General features: G+C 46.0%; 1 protein-coding gene across 7 annotated transcripts in view; it reads left to right on the top strand.

The window, feature by feature from the left end:
- The window catches only part of NEDD4L (NEDD4 like E3 ubiquitin protein ligase), a 338,860-nt gene that overhangs the window by 81,488 nt on the left and 236,227 nt on the right, over window positions 1-21,145 (top strand). For 2 of the 7 annotated variants that reach the window (XM_082417939.1, XM_082417937.1), the window contains exon 1: window positions 13,346-13,368. The exons of 4 other annotated variants lie outside the window; for them this stretch is intronic. The gene's annotated coding sequence lies outside the window, so the exon portion shown is untranslated. Of the gene's footprint in view, window positions 1-13,319; window positions 13,369-21,145 lie in introns of those variants that run through there. One more of the 7 variants, XM_082417932.1, reaches the window with a different exon arrangement.

The raw sequence follows: 21,145 nt of genomic DNA, 5'->3' as shown, positions 1-21,145 counted from the left end.
GTGTTGAGTCGTATGTGCAGTGCTGTCAGTCAGGGTCCAACAGAGGGGACCTCACCCTGGGAACTGCCCACACAGGTGGAGGCTGAAAGAACAAAAGGGCTCACCCAGAGATAATAGCTGCAGGAAACGGGGCTCACCCCTGGGGGCGGGGGGAACCCAGGGAAGAACTGGGGTGGCCTGAACCAGGGGCCGGGGGAGACCCAGCAGGGATGGTGCTGAGCCCCTGTGGAGGGGATGTTGTTCAGCTGCGGTGGAACCTCCGTGGGGTGGGGTCTGGTGGGGACGCTGAAGGACTGGGGCTGGGAGAAGCTGGGGTCGACTGGTAATACCAGGGCGACACTGACCAAGACAGGAAGGAAGTCTGCCCCTCTCCTCCCAGCAGGAAGTTGGCCAGAAAGGGAGCCAGGAAATGTAGTTCATAGGATGCTGGTCCCAGCAGCCCAGGGCAGAGAAGGGAAAGGTTGGGTTTGGAGTTGAAAAGACAGTAAACAACCAGCACTGTCTGTCATTTTAAAGAAGTAGATCTGGAATCCAATTGTGCTCTGTTCTAATGTAATTTACATTTTTTACTGCGAATAATACATCATGGGCATCTTTCTGTATCAATAGATACAGCTCTACATCCTCTTTCTCTGTGGCACAGATTCCGGAGTCAGGTTCCAGCTGAACTACTCATTAAATGTATGACTGGCCAGCTTATTTAATGATTTAGGCAACAGTTCCCTCATTTGTAAAATCTACCGAGTTGTGAGGATTTAATGAGATTATGTCAAAATACTAGCGCTTTACCCTGGCTGTGACAGTACCTGATGATGAGGGTGAGGATGACGGTAACAATGATGAGAGTTATTCGGTTCAGTCAGTCCCAGATGATGCGTAATGAATTATTTGTGGTGTTTTTGCCTTCATGAATATCCGTGGAAATACATCTGTGCCCAATTGTCTGGGTCTTTCTGCAAAAAGTGGACTGTTCTCATCGAAGTCTGTGCTGTTCGAGGTTGGGCTGTTCATATACTTTAGCAAGTGGCTCTCTAGAAATCTTACATCAGTTTTTAATCCCCCTCCTATCAGTACCTGTGTCCCCAGCACTCTCACCAGTCTCGGTGTGGTTTTTCTTTTTGCTCTTCGTCCATCTGCTGGGTTGAAACCATATACTCTTGTTTTTTATTTGCATTCTTTCGATTATTGATGAGTGTGAAGGTTTTTCCCAGACTCAGGTGGCAACAGTTCTGCTTTGTGATCAAGCACCTGAGGCCCGGACTGCTCGCTGGCTGGTCCACCAAGATCAATTTCCTCACACTCTCAGCATCGTTTTTCTCTCTGGAAAACAGGATTGTGGGAGTAGTGCCCATCTCACCCACCAGGGGTTATGGTGAGGACTAAGAGAACGTACGAAAGTGTTGAGTCAGTGCCAGACTTTTGGTAGTTCACCTTCTAGTTTCCTGTTGAGTTAACCTCAGCTCCCACCCCACTGTTGGTCTGTTGATCTCAGAAAGGTGAGGTGGAGAGACCTGAAGGTTGAGGAGGGGACCCTGGGGTTAGGGTTTTCAGAGACAGAGCATTCCTGAGTAGGGGTGAAGTCCGGCATGGCGATGGGTGGCTGAGGTAGAATGTGGGTGGGGATGCTTGGGGTTCACGAGGCCATTTGGGAACGGAGGGCGTCCGTGGGCCCGGGCCCTGACGTCTTGCAGGCTCATGGAGGATTTGAGCCAGGGAAGAAGGTGGTGACCCAAGTTCCAGGGTCACCTTTGAAGAGGGGAGGGTGATACAGGGACGTTGGGTGACTGGCCAGGTGGGCTGTGGACAGTATGGCAAGGAGGGCTCTTCACGACAAGTGGAAGAACCAGGGGTATGGAGGCTGGGGTGGAAAGTTCCAGCGTAGGACTGAGTCCTGGCCTCCCCGGGCCTGTCCTCTGTGCTGAGCCCGCTTCAGGTGTGACAAGGACGTGGTGGGAGCACTTTGGAAAAGGATGCAGGCGAAGGGGGTCCCAGTGGGCCTGCTGCAGAGGTGGGGGAAGGGCGAGCAGTTGGTGCAGGGATGCGGTAGCCACATGGGGCCCCGCCCTTCTGACTGGGTGACACCCTGTGCCTGGTGTAATGCGCTCGAAATTTCGCCGTCTTGAAAGTTTCGGACGAAGGGCCCACATTTCCATCTTCCACTGGACCCCACAGATTGTGTAAGCGTCCACAAAGATGTGTGGAGCGGGTCGGGGGAGGGGAGAGTTGACCAAGTGGGCGTGGTCGGAGGCTGGGGTTCACTGTCTCAGGATCCAGGTGGAGCCCGTGTGAGCTTAGTCTGGTGCCAGAAGCCCGAGGACTGGGAGGTTTCTCTTGGTTGAAAACAGAATGTTTTGTATTGTGCTTGACAGCTTTGACTTCGTGCCTCTCTGTCTCTCTCTAATGCTTTGTTGTGTGTTGGTAACTTTTTTTTAAATTAATTAATTAATTAATTTTTGGCTGTGTTGGGTCTTCGTTGCTGCGCTCGGGCTTTCTCTAGTTGCTGCGAGCGGGGGCTACTCTTCGTTGCGGTGCTTGGGCTTCTCATTGCAGTGGCTTCTCTTGTTGCGGAGCACGGGCTCTAGGCGGGTGGGCTTCAGTAATTGTGGCAAGCGGGCTTAGGAGTTGTGGCTCACGGGCTTAGTTGCTCTGCGGCTTGAACCAGACCAGGGCTTGAACCCATGTCCCCTGCATTGGCAGGCGGATTCTTAACCACTGTGCCACCAGGGAAGTCCAGTTGGTAACTTTTTAAAAAAAAATTATCTCAAACTTAGGGAAAGGTTGCAAGACTGTAGTTGCACTGGCTTGGGTTCTAGAACACGGCTTCCCCAGGGTGGCACTGTCAACTCTTGGGCTGGGCAATTCTTTGTGTTTGGGGGCTCACCTGTGCGTTGTGGGATGTTTGCAGCGTCCCTGGCCTCTATCCGGTAGGGAGCAGTGGCCCCTCCCCGCGTGGTGACAATCAAAAATGTCTACACATTGCCAAATCTCCCTTTAATGGCAGTCACCCCCAGTTGAGAAGCACTGTTCTAGGAAGACCTGAGTTTCTGCCTGACCTCTGCCTCTTACAGCCCCATGACCTTGGTCAGGTCACTTCTGTCTCCCCCTGACCCCTAAGCTTCAGCGCTCCTGTCTGCGAATTATCATGCTCTGAATGTGCTGTGTTTGCATAAACAGCGTTGAGTGTTAAAATTTTGAATTTCTCCTAATTTAAGAGATTAAATCACATATTTTAACTTGGATATGGTGATGAGGAAGATGGGCCAGTTATTTCACACGTGCATTTGCTTATTATATGTTGCCAGGTTGATTCCTCTTGCCCTTTGTTCAATTTTTGTTGTTGTTGTTTTCTCAGTTGGGGTTTTGAATGCACGTGGCCTCTCCTTGCTACCCCTTCTTCTCTGCCAGCCAATCTCACCCGTCCTGCCGGGCCCACCTCACCTGCCAGGTCCTGTCTACAGGGCGGGGATGCTGCCCTCTGGCCGCACTGCCGGAGGGGCCAGGCTGAGAATGTGGTTTATGGGTCACGCCATGTGCCCCCGGGGAAGGACTCAGGACCCACGGGGTTCATCCTTTTTTCTCCCCTAGAATCGCCCATCTGAAGATCGTTTTCACTGCTGTTATATCTTATACTGCTGTCTTGCTTAATTAATTGGTCATTTAACCCCAATTTTCTCTTTCCAACTCTGTGAGTTTGCTTGGGCTGCCGTATCGAAAAGCGCAGACAGCATGGTTTCAACAACAGAAATTTCTTCCTCGTAGTTCTGGAGGCTAGAAGCACGTGGTCTTTCCTCTGTGCGTGGGTGCCTGGAGTCTCTTCACAGCCAGATTTCCTCTTATAAGGACGCCAGTGAGACTGGAGAAGGGGCCCGCCCCTCAAGGCCTCATTTTGACTTAATCACCCCTTTAAAGGCCTTATCTCCAAATAGAGTCACATCCTGAGGGGCAGAGAGGTAGGGCTTCAACCTATGGATTTGGGGGCGGGGGTAGAGGAGGAGGACCACACTCAATTCAGCCCATAACACCGACTTAATTTTATGCTTTTTGTGACAGTAGGCCAATGTGCAGCAGCTTGTTAGATCTTTCTTAGAAGAAAGGTGAATCCATATTTTGGGTATTTGAAGATCTCATCATCTGATTGATTGCTTTAAGAGGTTGCTAAGAGTTTAAATGTCCCTTGACTGGATGAAAGCACTGCTGATGGTCTCGCACGTACAAGGAGACTAACATTTATCCTGAGTGAAACCAAGCAGATGCTTTCTGAGAAACCTCCGTCCAGCTGTATCATTACGTAAATGGGAAGGGGCAGAAGAGGAGCATTTGCGCAGGGAAGAGATGACACTAAAAGGGTTACTTGAAGACAGGGTGTACCCCTAAGCATTTACCCAAGGTGGAGAGGCACGGACCACGGAGTTTTCTGGGTCTAAGTCGTTACGTTTCCTAAAGAGGTCGTGTGTGGGGCTCTGAAAATCTGAATGGTGGTGTCGAGGAGGCAGGTTCCTTAGGTGATGTGACGTGAGGTGGGACTAGAGCAGGGCTCCTCAGAGAGGCCCACCCCTGGGCTGCACTTTGCTGGGAGGGAAGTTAAAGCCACTGTCCTTTTCCCTGTCACCTGGCAGTGGAAAGTTACCCTTGGTGGCAGCCAGCACTTCCGCATACTCTTCAGAACTGCCCATTCCCTTGAGTTTTCCAGCTAATCTCACCTTTAATGTTTAGTTATTCGCCTAAACGAGACGTCTTGCGTTTAAGGAATTAATGCCACTTGGTGAGACTGTTTTTGGAGGGGTAAGGCGTTTTACCTTCCTGGGGCATTTTTAAATTCTGCGGATTCATCCAGAGTCATAGTAGTTTGACATTACCTTGAGATTCTTCAGCCAGTAATTCAACTCTAACATAGTTGACCTAGTTTACTTCTCTCTGGAAGGATTTTGTTCAAACTCAGGGTTGTGAACTTTTGTTTAGAAGCAAGTCTCAATGGGCCTGATAGGTTTTCTTAAAGGAGAAGTTGCTTTGGGGAAAAAAAACTCAAGAAAATGAATGGCTTTAAAATGTATGAACATTATGAAAGTTATGACTTTTGTTTTCTTGAAGGAAAAAGAAACGGGCATCTGTGAAATGTTTCTCTTAAATTGTATAGTGAGAAATGAAGCTTTACTGGGGATGGTAATTTATTTCTATGCGGTTTATGTGGGTAAAGCTCTTTCTGATGCTGAATATTGAGTACAAATGTTAAATCATTTTTGGGAAGAAAGATGAGTTTTCTTTTAGGTTTTGTAATGCTTCATTATTTGCCTGTTTAAAGGATTTGATGAAGATTTAAATATAAAGAGCTGAATTACATAGCATTCTGTGTGAAGCGATGGTGCCTTTTAATTCTGGAATCAGTGCCTCCATTTACCTGTCATTTGCCCTGCTGGCCTATGCTACCTTCCTTTATGTTTCTGATAAATTATAACGAATTTGAAATCTTTGTTGCTAGTGCTTAGAAGGAGAACGTTAAGAGCACCAGTTACTCGGGCTGACAAAATGCATTTTAGACTTCAGATGGTTAGATTGCTTTGAGTATTTACTTACGGAGGGGTGGGAGTGAGGGTGCACGGACAGCTCCTTTTCTGAGGTGGGCACAAGGCATTCATTCCTTCAGGTAACCGGCGACTTATGAGCTGGCCTGCCTGCACTTGCTGGCCGTCATTGCATGGTGCCCAGAGCTGGCAGGCACCAAGGCCAAGGGCACTGTTTTCCATACAGGGGGACCTTGGTTCAGTGGGGGTGGGAGTCGGAGTGACTCCCTGTCTACTGTGACCTTGCCCTGTCCCTTACCCTCTCCTCTCCTTCCCCCAAGTAAGTTAGTGTAAATCCCCGCCTCCTCCAACTGCAAAAGGACTTTGAACTTGAACTCTGTTAGGGAGCGCAGGCCCCACCTCAACCAGGCAGAGAGTTTGGAATCTCATCTCCTTTTTAAAAACCTCTCCAGGGGATTTCATAACTTTCCTGAGGGTCGTTTTCTGGTGACTAACGACGTTGGTTCTGGGGAGCCCTTCCTTTGCCAAAGGTGCATCTCTCATGTGCTCTCCTAAAATGATTCTGAAAATTACGCCTGTCTGTACACACCGTTGGGACCCGGGCTGTGGGAAAGGAACTGCTCCTTCTGCCCCAGAGAAAACACGGGACGGGAGAAACCCTTTTGAGAACTGCTCTGCAGGTTTCCGTCCGCCTGGCCCACCTGTTCTCTTCCTGTTTCTTTCTCCGCAGACTTTGTCCAAGTTCCATTGTTTTTACCCATATATTTTAATGTTTTTTTTGCATCATGGTTTGTTGCAGGAGGTCAGGGGTGAGTTGTGGTAATTCAAAATGTAAGTTTCTGGCGCGTAGTAGGTGCCCAATGAGGGTCACTAAATATGAAGGTTTCTGTGTGTGAAAATACAGAAATCACCATAGCATGGTCATTTACGGGATGGTTGTGAAAGAGAAGGCTGTAGACTGGTGACGAGACTCACAGTTGTGTGTGTGTGTGTGTGTGTGTGTGTGTGTGTGTGTGTGTGTTGGGGGGGGCAGCCTGGACTAGGCTGGTTAGTAGTTTGAGTCATATTGGACGCATAGGGTCAAGTGTTAATAGTAATGGACTTGACTCTGGGATTAGAGAGCAGAGAGGGTGGAATGGGGGTCCATGGTCACAAGAGAGTCCTAGACTGATGGTGACCAGGGCTGCCGGAGTGTTGATGCGTCAGCACAGGAAGAGAATGAGATCCTTCAGTAGGCGGGGGGAGAGAAGGGAGGTCGATTCAAATATATTATTTATATATATATATATATATATATATATATATATGATGAAGTTGAGTGTCAGAACATCTATACCATAGGCTAGAAAGAATCGGCAAGATTGGGTAAACGTGGGGTGACATCAAAAGAAACTGTTGTGGCATAAAGTGCTTCTACCTCCTCATGAAAACAGTTTAATTTCTCATTTTGAAAGTAAAATAAATGCTCTTTGGAGAAATAAAAAAAAGATAAAACAACTCAGGCATGATGGAGAATTACACTCAAAGTGAAACAGTCACGTTTTTCCGCCATGCCGGAGGAACCGTTGGAAATGTTTTGGTGTCTGTTCTCTCCCACAGAGTGATTCTTGATAAGAGTCATTGGGAAGCTTCGAGGCGTCGGAACAGAGGGAGGAGGTGAACACTGAGGACCTGTTCAGTTTTGGGTGTAGATCCCAGCTCCTCTTCCCGGCATTGCTGGCTCAGAGAGAGACTCAGGGCTGGGATGCGGGAGGAGGGCTTAGGGTTGCAGGTGCAGGTCTGGGGCCCCTGCATTTAGAAATTTTGTTGGCGCTTCTCACACGTTTCTGTCCAAGTTTTCCCTGGAAGAGGGGACTAAGCTTGTCCCCGCAAATGGGAGATCTTAAAAACGGGTGCAAATTGCCCATTTTGCTGCATGATGCTTTGTTTAATATAATATTCTTTCGCAAACTTTATTGCACTTCAGGATCACCTGGGAGCTTGTAAACACAGATCACTGGACCCCAGCCCCACAGATTCTGGTTCTGGAGTGTTGGGTGGGGCCTGAGAACCGGCATTTCCACCAAGTTGCCAGGTGATGCAGTTGCTGATAGTTGGGGGGTCCGCACTCTGAGAACCACTGTCCTATTCATCACGACTTCCAGAAAAATTGGTACTCCAAGAAGATGCTCCATGCCGGCCCTGTGGGTTCTTGGCACTTCTTCCTGCATAGACTCTTGCAGGGAAGTAGCACCGGTCCAGTGTGGGAAATGCACAAATTCCATGGTTGTGAACGGCCACTTGAAGGGTGGGTGGCTGTTGCTCTCTGCATCCTCAGGGTTTTGGGGAGAGGGGAGGTGAAATGAGCCGGTCCAGGCTGTGGAAGGGATCTGGCTCAAAGGCTCCTTTGAGTGGTCCGGTCATATATCATGAGCTTTATCATCCTGTGGATGGGTGGTTGGTTCCTGTCTTTCTACAGTCTCTCATTTGATAATAATTTTTAAAACTTTAAAATCGCCCTTATAAACATAACAGGCTCTTTATAGATGGTCCTGAAGGACAGCAGAGGCCTTGTGAAAGGTATAAAATGTGTCGCTGCAGGGGAGGAGATCGCACTTGGAAGTGGGAAGAGGTTGACGTGGCATTCCCTAGGCTGGCATGTTGGTAGATTCAAAGGAGAAGCAAGTCGGTAAAACTTTGTGAAATATTGACCGTCAAAACCAAGTGCAGAGAGCTTGGCGTTAAAATTAAACATGAATTTTGGGCTTCCCTGGTGGCACAGTGGTTAAGAATCCGCCTGCCCATGCAGGGCACACGGGTTTGAGCCCTGGTCCGGGAAGATTCCCACATGCCACGGTGCAACTAAGCCCGTGCTCCACAACTACCGAGTCTGCGCTCTAGAGCCCGTGAGCTGCAACTACTGAGCCTGCGAGCCACAGCTACTGAAGCCTACGCACCTGGATCCCGTGGTCCGCAACAAGAGAAGCCACCGCAATGAGAAGCACGCACACTGCAAGTAAGAGTAGCCCCCGCTCGCTGCAACTAGAGAAAGCCCATGCTCAGCAACGAAGACCCAATGCAGCCGAAAAAAAAAAAAATTAAACATGAATTTCAAAATATAGAAAGAAGTAGCATCAGATAGAAATTGATCAATAAAATGAATGCAGTATTCAATAGAAAACTCTTAGGAAGGAAGAAATGGACATGAGACGTGGGCCTTAAAAAAGACCCTAAGTCCAAGAAAAAAGTTCCCTAAAATGAAAACACTGTACACAGGTGGCCCTCACCTTGCCCGATTCTGTGGTAGCTGAACTCAGTTCTGTGCAGAGCGAGGCCTGCCTGTGAACTCTGTTTCAGAGAGCAAGGACTGTGGGGTGCAGAGGAAGATAGGGGATTGTGTGCTGTACCCACAAGGGGCCTAACTAGGTGATGATCACAGCTCTAACTTCGAATACCCGCTGAGTCCCAGCCCCCATCTGGAACCAGGAAGCTGCAAACAGTTTGCCAAATGTTCAGAAGGTGCGGCCAGTGTAACACCCAAATATTATTCATGATACCCAGTTATCCATCACATATTGATGAGGACCTCCTATGTTTCAGATGCTGTTCAGATATAGGGAGATGTGTGTGTGTACATTTGTAGGTAGAAAAAAAAATGAAAGCAGTTTTGAAGGGATTATTTCCTTTTGGAATTTCTCCCCTCCTATATTATGTGAAATCCATATTAGGACCATTCAAAAGTAGTCAAACTTCATAAAATATTACTGTGAAAGGAATAAATATTTTAAAATGTATTTCACATGGTCTTTCAGAGAACTCGCTCCCTAACACCATCTAGCCTCCTGCAGCTGTCTGAAAAAAATTTCCTGAACCTTCTTGTTTTCTTTTTCCTCCGAAATCGTTCTTTTGGAAGTAACACATTTGTAATTTTAGTTCTGGTATTACTTCACTATACCTCTCTTTCGAAGCAGCACACACCCACATAGTAGTTGAGATTATTTTGTAGTTTGAAAAAGAGCTAGAAAACTTGATTTTGATAGTTTTAAATTTTAAAAAAGTCCAAGTTAGCACTGATTTGAAAATTATCTTATGTATTTTTAGGAAGAAACTGGAAAAAAAATAATTTAGCACAATTCTGATAAATTAGGAAATAGAGTTTTTGAGTCACTATCTCATTAATGAGCTGCTGATATGAGTTATGTCTTTGTAATAAAGGGGCATTGCTGGGTAATGAGGCTCAGCTGAAATGTGAAATCTGATAACACACATTTGCACATTTTAAGGAAGTACAGCTATTAGAAGCAGTGGTTCTGCCCGACATGAGATCGTTACAGCCAGTATGCTTGTCTCCTTTTAAACGTGAAGCCAGTGACCCTGAAGGTTTTGCCTCTGGTGTCCAGATACCTGGTAGATAAATTACAGGTGAGCATCACGCACGGTGTACTGCTGGCTTTCAGCCGCAGACGATGGTAGAAGGGGAGTGAGGAGGGAGGGATGGGTTCGAAGTAAGGGTTGCTATCTGGGCCTCTGGTCCTGGTGGTTGCACAAGTCCCATTATCCTTGCCGCCCCCCCAGGATCCGCTGTCCTGTGGTTGACGCCTGCAGCTCTCCTAGGTTTGTGGCACCGGGTGCCGTGGCTTCTTGAAGTTCTGATGGGACAGCTCAGCTGTGTTGGCAGCTTCTCCCTGGGTGAGATTTATCTTGACTCTCCCCTTGCAGCGGATGACTGTGCTCCTCCGTGGTGTCTGAGTTTAGCTTTTCCTGCAGCGTTCAAGCTAACTTCAGCCACTCCTTGAATCAGTGACCTCCTGCCCTCTTACCTAGTCCTTCCCTTGTGTTAACTCTTGGAATGATTCTAAGACCAGCCCATTGTAGAAGGAGTGTTGCCATTCTTCATAAAGGGATTTTAAACATCACATATAGAGCCAGTTAGCCACCATAAATCCTTTGTGGAATAAGAACAACAACCAACAAACCAAAAAAAATACTGTTTACAAATGCTCTTAGTTCATTTCTAATGGTTATTTCATTCGTGATGTTTTGGAACTGGCTGAGAGTCAGGAAGCATCCTGATTTATGAATAGTCTTGTGTTTCACTGTGTGGTGGATGGGGGTTGTGATTCTTACTCCTTTGTTTTGTCTTAGAGAAGTTACACGTATCCATTCTGCTGGCAGGGTGTGATCTCGCATAAATTTCAGATGAGTTCTTCACCCCCGCCCCCCATATGCCTGTCTTCTAAAATCACGGCATCTCAGAGTTGGAAAGGGGCGCCAGGGACCATCTGCTTCATTTTCTTCCTCCCTGGTGATACTTCTGGCAGGTGCCGATCTTTTCTCTTGCTCTGGGGCTAACCGGCCATCTCTCTGCCTCGGGAGGCCACCTGCTCCGTGGTTGACCAGGGTTAACAGCTGGAAGTTCCTTCCCTCAGTGAGGCGCATCTGCCTTCCTGCAGCTTTCACTCCTGGGGTTGGGGTTTGTCCTCTGCGGCCTCGTAAGAGAAGATGACTTGGTTTCTGCCAACCCACCCACTTCCTGCAGAAAGAATCTGTTCTTAGAAATGTGTTTAACCCGTTTTTCTTTTCTTTTTTTTAAGTCTTCCAGTGATGTTTGTTTGTTTATTAACTATCCTAGCCACGTAAAAACAATTTTTTGAGTTGTTAATATATGTAAATGGTTTTAAATTAAAAGCGTAAAGAAGGCCATACAGTGATATATGTGTGTGTGTGTCTGTTTCTCTCTCATGCCTGTCCCTAACCAACTAATTTCTGTCCTCAGCATCAGCCAGTGGTACCAGCTTCTGATGTCCTTGCAAAGTTTACTTTATGACACGCAAACACATAATTCGTGTGTATCCACGTACACACGTGTCCTTCCATCTCCTTTTTATGTAAAGGATGGCGTCACCCCACATCTCCACCTAGCCGTTTCATGTGACAGTACATCTTGGATTTTCAAATCTGTCCGTAGAGAACATCCTCATTCTTATGGTTGCTTAGTGTTGTATTATGTAGATTTTGTCCTATTTACTTAAAAAAACAAAGCAAAATGACCACCTCCCTCCCAAGTCATGCCTCTTGGGTTTGCACATAACGCTGGTCCAGGGCACAGTGTGATGACGTTCCCTGCTCTGGACTGGGAATAATTATACTGTCACAGAGTTGAGTCATATTGTGCCAAAGATGAACTAAAACCCCAAGGATTCCCGCCCCCCCACCCCGCTTTTGATGCTCTCCCATTCTGTTTCTTCCATCCCTCGGCATTGACTCAGGCAGCTAAGCACATACAGCGCTCACCACTATAAAACTCCATCCTGTGAGATTTGGCCGGTCACCCATTCTGATGAAATCTTGTTGGATTCTGATCCAGTTATCTGACATTTTATCTGGTTGTGTGTTATCAACTACAAATTGGTTTAGCCTGCCATCAATAACCCCCTCCAGATTTTCCTGGCTCACAGTGTGGCCCAGGATGGAGCTAATCATAGAGCCCCGTGACAGAACCCCCGGAGGACCCCTGGAGATTTCTAATGATTGGGCTTTGGATAAGAGTGAGCAGCTGGGTACAACTAAGCCCCAGCTCACTTTAGCGTCACTTCACCTTCACATCATCGTCTTGTCTAGAAGAATACAGTGTGTTTTGGTTGTAAGCTGGCCAGGGTCCACGTCCACTAGTATGCAACATGCCCTTGAACTTTTCACCTTCTCAGAAAAGGGAATAAGTGTGCACGTCTTTTATTGTTAGCAAACCTTTGCTGGATATTTTTCTTTTCTAAATGTTCATAAAACATTTAGTGATTCACTCTAGAACATTGCTTTGGATGAATATCATTTATTCATTCCCCCTGAAACATGGGGTGCCCAGCTCTTTGCTAGAGTCTAGGAGAACAGTCCTGAGCAAGGGGAGTGGTTGCCTTGTGTCTCTCTGGCGTTGGGCGGCTGCCCGTGGACCATTCTTCTTGTCAGTTCCCGAGATCTGTCTAGCCTCTACCCTCCGAGAGCTTCGTCTTTGGCCATGATAGCTAATTTAAAAAGCCAGTGACCAAAAAGGGTGAGAGGAGAAATACAGGGTCCTATGGGAGTTTATTGCAGGAGAACTTAACGAATCTAGGAGCCCTGGAAAGACATTTTCAGAAAACAGGATACTTAAACTGACACCTAAAGACAAGTAAGGAAGAGATCTGAGCAAAAACAGCCAATTGGTGGTGCTGGTGGAGGGATAAACTGCCATAAACCCTGTCCGTATAGTTTATAATGTGATTCGTAACTTCTTTCAACGCTGGGACCTTTGCCCATCTCTGTTATTTGTCTGTAATTTCTCTGAGATGACTGGCAGTTTCTCTCAGCCATGGGGAATTCACCTGGGGAATGTCTTCTTGGGGACCCTTGGGAGTCCCTGCCTCCTGAAACTCAGACCTCTTCCAGTTCCTTCTGGCCAAAACTACACACTCTCCCCCAGAAACCTAGATTTCACTTTATTGCGAGAGGTCAGAGTTATGACTGCCATGAAAAATACAGAATTTTAGGGACTTCCCTTGCGGTCCAGTGGTTAGGACTCCGCACTCTCACTGCCGAGGGCCCGGGTTCGATCCCTGGTTGGGGAACTAAAATCCTGCAAGTGGCACGGCCAAAAATAATAAAATAAAATAAAAATATATGCAATTTTAGATTTGGAACTATGACTTTTGGCTTTCAACAAAGTGCAACTGTTTATTATCATTTTTAGAGCTAGAAACACAAGATAATTCTTGTCTCAGGCATCTCAAAGGAATTTTAAAATGTTTCCTGTCTTATGATTAGGTTTGGAACAAAAAGACCATTGATAAATGGATTCTTTGAAGACCTTTTACATGGAGTTTTACCAACTCTTCCGGTAAGAAGAGAATTTTGAATCAGTGGAGGAGAGTGGCGATGTCCTGGAAGCTGGGACTCTTGCCAGTGCAGTCGTCTCGTGGACATCGTTCACTGGTACCCTCCCTGCCCCTCCCCATCGTCACTGAATCGCTATGGATTCTAGGCATTCGAGGATTTAACATTTCTAATTGAGAGCCAGTCTAAAAACCTGTCCATACGTGGAAGAATTTGCATTCTTGCCGAGGCGTATGTTTGAGTCATGTTAGGTGTGAGGCCTGTGGAAATGCAGGTGTCACTTAGCCTGTGACTGACCTTGGCCTCCACCCATTGCTAACTCCTCAGCCTGCCGCTGACCCCTAAGCCCACCTGCTCCTCCATCGCTTCTTCAGGGATGTATTTCCAGGTGAAAGGATATAGAATAGTGATAACCGCAGAGGACTCGTGGTGACCACTGGGAATGCCATGGTTCTGTTCTCTTTGAGAGTCAGAAACAGAGACATCCAGTGCTGTCACCAAAAGAAAGAAATGTAATGCCAGCACTTTTCAGACGAAACAGTCCAAACAGTATTTGGTCGGAGGGGTGGAAAGGAGGGTATGAGACAGACCTGCGTGGTTCGGGGCAAGCCGTGCAGAACTGGCATTAGAAGAGACAGAAGTTGTATCGGTGCTCGAATGTGATTCTAGTGGGATTTGTCTCCTGTGACAGCCGTGCTTTTCTGGAGCAGGTGGACGTGGTCGCAGCCAGCCTGCCCAGATAGAACTGTTCCGAGGCTTTCCTCCCATGCGCTTGCGGTCTCCTCCTCCTGAGGGTCATCCTCTGGGCCTGGTCCGGCTTCCCTCTGGGTAGTTTTCTAGGCCATCGGCCACCCCCACTCCTTCCGCTGTTTTCAGTTCCACCAGCCCTTCGCCTCTATTGTCCAGGAGGTCCATTATTCTCTTAAAGGGACCAAGAATCCCTGTGGGAATTTTACCTCTTTTCTTTCCTCCTGAACGCTTTTTCTGTGAATATTTTGCAAGACTTAGCAACCTTGTTATCATACTGGCCTCATCAGCGAAAACTCCCAGATCTTTATCACACTCACTATGAAGTCACCATCTCTGCAATTCTATGTATAGAACGATTTTTTAAATGTCTAGATGCAGGAAGACCATGCTATACTACATAGTATTTGCTTTATTAGTCTTCACGTCTCTTAATTTATAGGTATCTAATTTGCATGCTGGTCTTTAATCTTTGAGAAGAAATCTTGATCCTAGAACATGTGATTACCATAATGCCTGTCTCATTTCCAGATAGCTGTGTTCCATAGTTTAACTCTTCTGCAGTGTTCTAAGTTATAATTGGGGTCCTTTCCTCCCTCCTGCCCTTCTTTCCAATCTTCCCTCTCACGAGACATAATTCAAATCCTGCTACCTTCTTGCATTGAGTTGGTGCCCTTGGAGCAGCACCGTCCAGCAGAATTTTCTGTGATTATGGAAATGTTCTCTGTGTTGTCCAGTATAGTAGCCATTAGGCATATGAGGCTGTTGAACACTTAAAAGTGTGACTAGTGTTACCAAGGAACTGAATTTTAATTGATTTTAATTAAATTTAAATAGCTTATTGTAGGTAGTGGCTGCCATACTGGACCGTGCAACCATGGGGTTTAATTGAGAAAATAAGACTTACCTAACAAGAAAAAAAAAGACGATAGTGATTTATGACTTAAGTACCAGAATAAATGGTCAGTCTGAAGGCAGGCTCAGAGGCAGGGCCTCCCACACTGGGGGTCCACTCCTGACCTCTGGACTGAGTTCTGGTTTCTGACCTCTGACAGCCTCTTGGAGATCTCTACCTGCACACTGGGAAGATAACCCCAGATCAAGAAACCCAAGTCCTTTTATTTCCCTGAGCCTCAGACCCGCTCTTCTTCCTTTGTTTTCTTTCATCTGACAGCATCTTCCCCCAGTAGCACGGAAACTGGAAACTTGACTTGATGCCGTCTCCTTGTCTTGCAAAGCCAATCTGTCACCAATCCGTGCTGCTCCCCCAGCAATAGCTTTGGAACCAGTCCCATATCCTTCCTTCAGGGCCACTGTGCTGCTCACCTGTCAGACAGTGTAGCAGCCCATGTCTTTGTTTTCCCTGTCCTCCTCTCTGGACCCACCTCCCTTCATTCTGTCCTCTGCTTGTCACCTGGCGAGCCTGTCCCTCACCTGCTAACCGTGTTTGCCTTGCACAGCACAGAGGATGAAACCAGGTCGGGACAACTCTTCCCTTCCCCCATCGCCCTGCTCACTAACCTTCTTTCCATCTGGAGGTGCCCTTGTGCTTCTCTCTTTGTCTGAAAGGATGCTTTTCCCTTCTCCTCATTCTTACTCATCTGGGGCTTTACTCAACCTTCTAGTCTACTTCCCTCTCCCCACCCGTCACATGAACACTAATTTCTTCCTCCTCTGAGTTCCCGCAGAATACCATCCATTGCTTTTATTAAACTTACCATGTCATCTTGTAATTACATGTGTATGTTGTTCTCCTGATACATAGACAGTGAATTTCTGTGGGTGTGAACTGTCTTACTGATTCCTTATTCCTTGTACTTTTTTCACGACAGAGTAATAAGCACTTTTGGTTGAATAACCACATGGACCTGAGCAGACCATAGGGCGTGAATAGGTGCTGTCTGGGCAGGTGCAGAGGGGAGGGCAGTTAGGTCCCCATGAAGAGCACAGGTAGGCTGGGGATAGAGCAGGTTGTGGTGACCCTTCAGGGAGGAGTTTTAATAGGGTCCATTTGTCCATGGGGAGGTCCCACTGGAGCAAGGGAGAACAGACATTTTAGAAAGATTGGGCTAGTGAGGCAGCAGGTGAATTAGGACAAGAGAAGCTGCCACACATCAATGGCAAGGACATAGAGCAGGGCACATAACAGGTACCCAGTAACTATTAGAAGAAGGAACAGTTGAGGCTATGTTAGTTGGTTGACGGACCATCTCGCTGTTAGTGATAACTCAAATTGAGGCTGCCGAATGAAGAAAACGGGATGAATGTAAATGAGTGTTGGTTTTTAAAGGCAAATGTAAGTTTCACAGCTACACTCATGTTATCACCATTCTTTCTGGAATTTTTTTTTTAATGTCATCCTTATGATCATATATCTGAAATTTTCTGGAGTTGTCCCAGTTTCAGATTTTGACTGTACTAACAGGGCATGGGGTTCCATACTACTTAAAATAATATAGCCGATGTGCTTACACTGAGCAAATCAACCAAATTCTATTAATCCTGCCTTAAAAATGCCACTGCTTTTTACGTGATAGAAAATACAGGCAATAGTCTTTCTTCTCACCGGTGTTTTTTTCCTTGTATTGAAACATTGTCCTAATGCGCAGGAAAATCTCAATTTAGCAAAGAGAGGAATCAGACTCCCATTATTGCATGGGATTCTCCACGTGCGTTAGTTCTTTATTGCTGTGTAACAGATTATCCCTAAACTCAGCAGCTTAAAACAACAAGCGTGTGTTATCTCACAGTTTCTGTGCGTCAGGAGGTCAGAAATGGCTTAGCTGGGTGGCTCTGACTCATGCCTTGATGGCACATAGCATGCAAAGATCTGTCATGGGGTTGAAGTCATGATGTCAGCCAGGAATGCTGTCATCAGAAGGCTAAATTGGGGCTGGAGGACCCACTTCCAGGACGGTTCACTCACATGGTTGTTGGCAGGAGGCCTCAGTGCCTCGCTACACGGACCTTTCTTCTCATCGGGCTGCCTGGGCGTCCTCACACCATGGCAGCATCTGGTTCCCCCCCAGAGTGAGTGATCTGAGAAAGGGAGTGAGACACAATGCTTTGCTTTTTATGACCCAGTCTTCAAAGTTACACACTGTCACCTCCTCCACAGTCTGTTAGAAGTCACCAAATCCACCCCCAGCAAGGGAGAGGAATTAAGCCCTGCCTCTTGAAGAACGGGATTGCAAGAATTCATGGACCTATTTTAAAGCCACACAACATAATTTCTGAAAGTCAGTCACCTTGTGCATTAAAATTGACCCTGCTCTGGAGGGCCATCCTTTCACGTCTTCCCATTTGGTAACTTTTCCATTTGACATTGAGAATGGCTGTAATCTAGTAGAGGTTAAGAAATTTAGGTTGCACAGGATCCTATGTTTCTGTAGCTTTTTCCGGAACTGATATCCTTGGGACTTCCACTAGTTTCAAATGTTGTGTGTTGGCCTGACAGTGGTGAACAGCTACTGTGGATGGTCCCGTAGGTGCGGGCTGTTTGCTGTCATCGGTATTATCTGAGCTTGAGCTGGATGTGTAGTCTTGGTATTGGGCTGCTCTCATTTTCCATCCTCTATCTTTATTCTCCCCACACGTATCTCACACCTCTGTTTCACCCCTGTATTATAGGCATATTTCAGGTATGTGTGTACTAACCTCTGCAGCTGACTGTAAGGCCCCGAGGGGCAGAGAAGAATGCATGTTGTTCAGTTTTGTGCTCCTTCTTCCTGCTAGCAAAAATTCCTTGAACATAAATCACTCAACACATTTTTTTGGTTGAATGTGTCATTAGGTCAAAGTGGAGAACACAGAGAGAGAGAGAGAAAAGTTACCAGCAGTGTAAGGTTGGGAAACCCCTCAAGAGAGTGAAGAGGGGAAAAGGTTTAGGGGGCAGGAATTGGGGTAGAAGAGGCAGAAAGAAGATAAAGAGGACAGGATATAATAAGAGTTGGAGATGACAGGAATGTGGGGTGATTGGGGGAAGATGGGTCAGTGTAGGAAATTTTCAAAAATGTATGGAACAGGATCTTGTCTCCAAGTTAGGGCGAGAGCCAGGTGGGAATGGGGAGATTAACAATATCTCTTGGGTAGCAGGCACTATGTGGACACTTCCCATATGTTGTTTTATTTTTTAAAGCAACTAAAATTAGTTGACTTATATAGAACTTAGATATTTCAGTGGTACAAAAAATATCAATTATCTCTTTTAATCTGGAAAGTGGTTACTGCTAGTGTCATGGGTAATAACTAGAACTATAAATATACTGTAGAATTTGGAAGGTAAAGACATAAATTAATTTAGGGGAGAATAATTAAGATGTAAGCCCCTGGCTTAGGACTTCCTCCTCCACAGGGACAGCTGGTGTGTGTGTGTGATACATGGGGTCACAGTGGATCCCTATGGAGTAAGAACACTAGTTCCCAACCCAGATATCAACTTTCTTTTTGGAGGGTGGGGGGAATCTGCCGTGGTTAAGAATAGGGAATAAAATATCAATATAAAAGTTATCTTCTCAAGGCAGATTCATAGGAGACAGGGTAAATTCTAGTGTCTTGTGTTGAGTTGCACTTGAGATTTATTTTACCAAAGGAACGATTTTGATAGATTATGTATTTAATAGGTTTTGTGGGTGGGCATGGAAATCTGGTAACCACTTACACACAGTTTGTATGAGCAGGCTGCCGAGTTGCAAACAGCTGACTTACAAGATGAGCCTTCGGAATACCACCCGGCTTATGGACTTCCTCTGTGCCACTCATTTATGGTTTGAGCACCTTATCTTGTTTAATGTCTTGATGAAAAATTAGCAAATTAAGTGGGAAGGAAAAACACCTGTCAACTGCAGAGAATCCTCCCTGTTACACAGTAACAATGCAGGGCAGTTGATGAATAGAATGGGAGGAGCCCCTGAAAGTCATGGGAAAGACTCTGGTTATCTGGCCTCACCTCTTCTCTGCCTTGCTTTCTCTGCCTTATGCAGTCCATTGCCAAATAATATTTTTATTGTCATAAGCCACCTTAGTTAAATATTTAATTCTACAGAGTCATAACCAGGGACCAAAATGTCATGCATAGATTTTATGAAAGTAATAAAATGCTTCAGAGAGTACAGTTGCTCGGCGTGGGGCCCGTTGCATCTGATAAATTAGTCACATACCTGGTCATGTGTTTCCTTACAGAGTGACGATCGCTGCTCATCTGTGTGCAGCCTTGTTATTTGGAGGAAACAAAGATAAGAAGTTTTTGCTGTATGTCTGAAACCCATGTGTAAAAAACTATTTTTATAGAGTAGCCTTCTCTTTCCTGCTCTCCTGCCCCTAAACTTTGGAGCAAAGTGAAATTTCCTGCAACAGCTGCTTGTAAATAGTAAGCGCTCAATAAAGGCCCTCTCTACCTTTTATCTCCCAGCCGTTGCCTCCGTATTACATAAGAGAACCCTTTTCACATCCTCCAAATAGGCAGCTCTATATCTTTGTGAGTTGGCGAAAATACAACATGTAGCTGTGTTTTCTTATGACAGAAGGTTTATTCATTTTAGAAATACGGAAGCCTGTTTGCCTAAGCCTGTGATTTTAAATTTTTCCTTTTTTTCTTATGTATTTCCTGAAGTTTCTACAAAAATGTAGTTTCCAAACAAAAATATTTAATGTTTCAAAAGGAAAATAATGCAAATATGCAGAAAGGTGTTATCCATTATCCAGAGGTAATCACTATTATCATCATCCTTTCTAGGGCTTTTCCTGTACATATATGTAATGGATATTTATTTTAAAATGAGACTGTATTGTATGCGAGGGCAGGCTAACTGCTAAAGCGACCTTCGGTTTTCAGTGGGAATAAACTGTACTAGTCTATTTCCGCTTCACTGTCTGGGAAGGGGCAGTAGGTGGTGGTGGACGGGGCAGGGTGAGGCAGGGGACGCTCTATTCCACTCCTCTCCTTTCATGGAGTTCCCCCTTCTTGGCCTTCAGGATTTTCTCCACTGAGCAGGGGAACAGGGAAGAGAATGGAGGTGGGTGAGTGGGAGGACCTTGTCCTGACAATGTGTCCATCATTTTTGTCCACATCTCATTGGCCAGAAGTTGGTCACATGACTGCAATTTATGCTTGGAAACGTAGTCTAGTTGCAGGTTCGAGTCGAAAAGGGAAACAGTCTGTTGAACCACGTGCTGCTCTCTAACTCAGTTGTGTAAACCATTTCGAAACTTTCAAAAAAACCCAAATCGTTTATTTCGAACATGTTTTTGTGTGCAAAATTTGGTCCCCTCTCCATCTCTACCCTATGTGAAGCCCCACTGTCTCTTGCCAGATCTTCTTATAATTGGTCTTCCTGCTTCTGTTCTTGTTCGCCTGTAGTTGCTGACCGGCAACAACTGAAGGGGTCTTTTAAAAACTGAAGTCAAATTTTATCACTGTCCTGCTTGAAACTTTCCAAAGATGGTTGCATTAATGCCCACCCTCTAATGAGGCTGGCGCCTCGGCTCTCTGACCCCACCAGCCATGCTGCCCTCCCTCCCTCTGGACTCTCCCCTTGGACTTGCCCTCTGCAGGCGGTGGGACTTGCCAGCATCCCTGAGTGAAACTCCCCCCACCCCATCACCCGTCAGCTTCAGTGTCACCTCTCCAACCGCCAGTCATAGATAGCCTCCCCTCTCGCTCTACTTAGTTACTTCTATTTAACTGTCATGTTGTTGTCAAAGCACTCAACCACCATCAGAAATCATCTGGCTTGTTTGTTGGTATATGCTTGTAATCCATCTTTTTGTTTTCTAGAGTGTGGGTTCCTTGAGGCGGGAGGAACTCCATCTTTCTCCCATCTGTGCCCCCAGATGATGAGTCCTGCACGCGGTGGCTACTTAGTACATACTTGTGGAATGAATGAAGGTCTTGACAGATTCTCACGTATTTTTTTTTTTCCCCCCAAGGACCTCTGCTTCATTTTTTTTTTTTTTTTTTTTTTAAGATTTTTTTTTTTTTTTTTTTAGAAATTCACGGTCTTTTATTTATTTATTTATTTATTTATGACTGTGTT

Source organism: Balaenoptera physalus, assembly GCF_965194825.1.
Source record: "Balaenoptera physalus genome assembly, chromosome: 12".
NCBI lineage: Eukaryota > Metazoa > Chordata > Mammalia > Artiodactyla > Balaenopteridae > Balaenoptera > Balaenoptera physalus.
This window is presented reverse-complemented; position numbering and strand designations above follow the sequence as displayed.